Source organism: Nuphar pumila, chromosome 10 (assembly GCF_984573655.1).
Source record: "Nuphar pumila chromosome 10, dmNupPumi1.hap1.1, whole genome shotgun sequence".
NCBI lineage: Eukaryota > Viridiplantae > Streptophyta > Magnoliopsida > Nymphaeales > Nymphaeaceae > Nuphar > Nuphar pumila.
Window position 1 is genome coordinate 13199325 of NC_143258.1, and position 5729 is coordinate 13205053.

A 5729-nucleotide genomic window follows, 5' to 3' on the forward strand; every position below is an offset into this window, starting at 1 on the left:
TCTCTGCTGAGAAGATATTCTGTCAATCATAGATTCACCATGTCGTATCATCCGCAGACCAGTGAACAGGTAGAGGTATCGAATAGGGAGATTAAGCGGATTCTAGAGAAGACAGTTCGTCCAGACAGCAAGGATTGGTCCTAGCGCTTAGATGATGCACTTTGGGCATATAGGACTGCATTTAAGACTCCCATTGGCATGTCCCCGTATCGCCTTGTATTCGGGAAAGCATGCCATCTTCCTATCGAACTGGAGCACAGAGCGTATTGGGCCATCACGAAGTTGAATTTTGACCTCACCCAGGCTGGCAAAGCGAGAGCACTACAACTCTCAGAATTAGAGGAACTCAGGAATGATACATATGAGAATGCCAAGTTATACAAAGCTCGCACGAAAGCATTTCATGATAAGCACATTGTCAGAAAAGTGTTTGAGCCGGAGCAGAAAGTGTGGCTATATAATTCTCGTTTGCATTTATTCCCAGGGAAGTTGAGATCGAGATGGACAGGACCGTACATCATGAAAGAAGTATTTCCACATGGAGCAGTTACATTATTCGATCCTATGACCCAAGGTACATTCAAGGTTAATGGGCAAAGACTGGAGCCCTACATTTCAGATTCCTTGCAGAATGGTGAGTGTGAGATAGTGCATCTCACAAAGGCATGAGGATTCGACTAGAGGGATGTATCATATGTACATTAGTTTGTTTTTCATTTCAATATTTTTCTTTATTTCAATATTTCATTTCATATGTGCTGACATTTGTTTTTGGTTTATGCAGATTGCATCTAACAATTAGTGTATCAGTTACCAGGTACAGAGCAGAGCTTTCAAAGAATTCATTGATCAGATGAAAAAGTCAAGTCAATTAAAATTTAGAAGCCTAACACAGATCAGGTGGTATCTATCCTTTCTCCCATATTTATTTTATTGTCTTTTAGTGTGCATTTGCATTGCATTTTTATATATTTTGTATGCCACTAGGGACAGTGTCATTCAAGCATGGGGGGGGGTGGTTTAGATGCACACTAAATTTTTTTTTTATGTCTGGTAGCTAAAGTAGGCATTTGAGAACAAGTTTGTAGCATATATGATTGTTTCTGGCATAATCTAACAGTTTAGAAATTTTTAAGCTCCATGTAAATTTTTTTTTCTGAACTGATTCAAATAGAGTAGTTATTTATGAGAAAATTCAAAGAAAAGATACTATTTGATTGTTAGAAAATTTTTGAATCACTTTAGTATAAGTATGCACAATATGTTTTGTGAAAGAAATAAGCAATGGAAAGATGTTTTTGAAAAATGAGTTTAAAAGAATAGAGCTACGTTTAGTTGTTGATGTCTTCGTGAATCCTAGTAGTGGAACTCAGACACGAGATGAAGTATTTGAGTCTCTTGACGAAAAGGATAACGAAGGAGATCATCCTCCTGTCTAGTCGATATCTGTGGCCTTTGTAGTTCGAGTAAGTAGAATCTGAAGGGTGTTTTACACCTGGTGCCCCAAAGCTAGCTGGTTTGAGAGTCATTGGTTCGAAAGCTTGTTACATGGACTGCATAGAAAGCCTAAGAGATAAAGACATTGCACATGACGAGAGGAAGACTATACGTAAACTATTAGAATAGAAGGTCTAGTGACTCGAGCAATTAAGTCCGAGGGATACTCTGTATCTAGTGCCCTAAGGTCGTCTGGCCTGGGAGTCACTGACCCAAAGCTCTCTACACGGGTCATGAAAATTGAATATTCGAAATAGTGCTCATGTGAGAAGAATGCTCAAGAGAGAAAATTGAAAAAGGGTGAAAAATTGAAAATCAGAAGAAAAAGAATATGCTGAATGAGAAAAAGTTCATTACTTAGGAATGTGTGTGCAGTACTGTGCAAAAAATATACAAGTAAGAATAAATGAGTAAAAACATGATAATACTTGACTTTCTGAGAAAAATCATAGATAGCTACAAATTTAGAAAAGTGAAGGAAAAAGATTTTTACTGTGGTAGCATGAGATTTCTGAATTTGTTTTGAGAATGCCCATTACATGAAATATTTGTTATGACTGTTTTCTTAAAATGCCTACTATTTTTGAAAAGTCATTCCTGCATTTCATTGATGTTTGTGGGTAGCATCTTTGCAAACCCTCACGAGACCTTACTCGTCCACTGGGGTAATCCAGGGGTTTAAAGGGCTTGTTGCATAAGCTAAATGCAACCATGATTCCTATGAAAGTGAGTTAGTTTTTATGCATTCTTGTCTAGCATTTCTTGTCTCCATTGCATAGCATAGTTAGTGGTTTGTTAAGGGACTAACTGTAATACCCAAAATTTTTAATGATTTATAAATTCTGAAGAAAATTCAAGTTTTAATTTTTATTTATTCTGAATGTGAATTATAGTGTTAAAACCCTTATTTTTATGGTTAGTATTGTTCAAAGTAAAGATCTGAATATATATTTAAAATCCTGATAAAATTTTGTTGAGGCTTGTTCAAAAATCAGAATTCAGGGACATTCTAGTCATTAATCAAATTGTCAAAGGGTAGCTTAGTAATTTGCCAATTCAGTGGCATTTTTCGGTAAAATACCCAACTATATAAGGTCAAAATAGTAATCTTTCTTTTAGGATATTTTCAGGGAATTAATAAAATTGTCAGGGACGAAAATGGTAATTTACCATTCTCAATGGCAGGCTATGTAACTTATTGAACTACAGAAGGACACTCAAGTAATTCTAAATTCCCTTATGGCATTTCTGAAAGATGGAATTGAGCCAAGGTTAACTTGGGTATTAAAAAGTAGCAAATTGAATAAAATATATTAATTTATAATATTTTAATCTCAGACCATGGTTTTAGAAAAACCACTGGCCCAAAACCATGGACAGGCCATGGTTTTCCAAAACCATGGGAGGACAAGTGTCACTCCTCAGTGAGGAGGTGACACTAAGCCCCTCTCTCTCTTTGACACTTGTCAGAAGAATGACAAGTGTCATTAAAAAAATTAATTTTTTAATTACTTTGGTGACAAATGTCACCAAAGTGGGCCCCACAAGGGGGGGGGCGACCTCCCTTCTCTCTCCTATAAATACCCCCTCACCCCCTCTCTCTCTACCCAAGTTCAAAACCCTCCCTTCTCTCTCTAAGCTCTCTCTCTCCTACTTTCTCTCTCTACCTTTGATTTTCTCTCTCTAACTTTTAAACCAAAACCTCCGTAGAATCTCAGATTTTTTCTGAGAAACCTCTTCTAGCCCTTTTCCTCTTTCTTTTAGCGAAGTCCGTTCTTCTGCAAGAAGCTCCGTCAGATCAGAAACAGCCTCGGAAGCACTACCTGCAGGAGTTCTGCTAAACTTAGCAGAAAAGTCAGATTTGGATAGCGGAAGCGCTGCTCAAATCAACTAAACAAGGTTAGTATTCAAGAACCATCTTCTGAATTCAAATTCTCCTTCTAAACCCCAATTCTACTTTGTGTGGATTTAAATTTTGACAATTTTGTCAAAATTTAATCCAACCCAGCCTCTACGCAAGGGAAGTTCTGTTCAAATTTTTCTAAATATTTTTAAGTATTCTGAACTACTTTAGCAGTAGTTCTGGCAAAATTTTCTAAAAGACTTTTAAAAAAATTGAGTTTTTATAGCAGGAGTTCTGTCAAAATGATTTAAAGATTTTTGAAAAAAGTAGAATTAGTATAGCAGTAATTCTGACCAAATTTTTAAATAATTTCTAAAGATTAATTATTTTAATCAGAATTTTGGCAAAAGCTTTTCAGATAGTTTAGAAATTTTTAGTAGAAGATATATTAAAATTTTTATAATTATTTCAGAAAAAAAAAATCGATTTTTATAAAAGAAATTTTGTTAAAATTTTCAAAAATCCTTTTAAATATTTAAATCAATTTTTTTGAAAAACCTTTATAAAAATATTTGTGACGCAAAGTCATGTTCGAATTCTTACAACTCGAATTCAAGTTCAAAACCTTTTTCGAACATTTGAGTTATTACAGAGGAAACTCTGTGAAAATTCTTATAAAAGTTTTAAAGTCAATTACAAATAAATTTTTAGATTTTTAATAATTTCTTCAAAAGATACTTCTTTAAAATATAGGGCAAATACTACTCGAAATTTGATATAAAAATATTAACTAATATAATGAATTCTATCAGATTAAATCAAAGCACGAGCGCTTTATCCTGTTCTCCTTAAGTTCTATCAAAATCCAAGTAAGTTATTCTATCAAAATCTTATAATTTTATATTAGACATGCTTTTGATTCATGTTTTTAATTCATGCATGATTATCTAAATTTGATTCTTGATCAAATGCATATTTTAATATCCGCATGAATAAATATTTGTTTTGAATGACAAGATTTTCAATCTTATGATTTGAATAAAATTTGGATGGATACTATGATCAAAACTTTGATTTTGATAAAAGAATTTTGTATAGCATGTTGATTTTCGAAAGATTTTATTGTTGTGGGAGTCATGTCTATACAAACTTAATTCTAGCCTTCATAGGCGAATGCTCGTTGTGATAGAGCAAAATTCTGGATGGGCTGGATACATATGAACCGTGTTTATTTGAAAGGAATGATTTGGCTATTGAGCCTAGTTTTTGAAAAGATGAAAAGTCCTATAAAAGAATCCTTCAAGCCCATCTAGGTTTAGCCTACCCTGGAAGGGGTAGTGGTACAACCACGAGTGACATTGTGAAGATGATAATTGTTGGGAGCGATAGATTCCCTGGACCTCCTGTCACTCGGGTTGAGGAGGTCGAGACAACGGGTCTCAAGGCTGCCGCATGCCAGTGGATGCATCCAACTCTCCTTGTTTGCTCGCCATTGCTGAGAATCTTCCTGGTCGTTGACCGCTCGCATGGGAGCCCGTTTCACTCAGGTATCCGGGTAATCTACAATAGAATAATATACCCCCGGAATACTTAGTTTGAGATCGGAGTACTCTCTACCGTACCAGGAGGGCGTTAATATCGAAACAATGACCTTTTTCTTCCACAGATTTTGATCTGAAATTATGCATTGTTGATTTAACACATAATCATGTTTTAAATTGTTTTTAATTGCCCTATTTTTAATTGCATAATTATTCTTGAATGAATGCATTTTGATTTGTAAATTATTGAAATCATGCTTAATATTTGAATTGTATGGTTTTGATTAATGACTTACTTGGCTATCATAAGTCTAACCCCGTTTTATGGGGATTTCAGGTTCAAATATGGAATAGAAAATCTTACAATGGATGTTGGACAAGTGTGGCATCGAAGAATCCAGATTCCCAAGATCCTGAGATTAATTTAGGATTTATTTTAAATTTAATCCTAAATGTTTTCATTTTTGAACCTTGTGAAAAGACTATGTATATAATGTTGATATAAATTATTGTTGTTTTTGTTGTTAATTGGAATGTGACGTGCCTGAGGTTTAGGAAACCGAAAATCAAAAATTATTTCCGTTGTTTAAAAAAAAAAAAGTCTGCATTTTTAAAGGTTTTAAAACCCCGGGGCGTTACAGTTGGTATCAGAGCAGAGTTTTGGGAAATCTGGTTCGAGATCCACCTTGTTCATACATTACACTGTAAGTATGTACTTTAGATTTTTATTTTATTATTATTGTTAAATCATTATTCTTCTTATAGATAACTCCTCAAGATCTGGTCAATATCATTAAAAAACTTGTCAAGGATGTTCAAAAGCTAGAAGAATCACAGACAGTACAAAA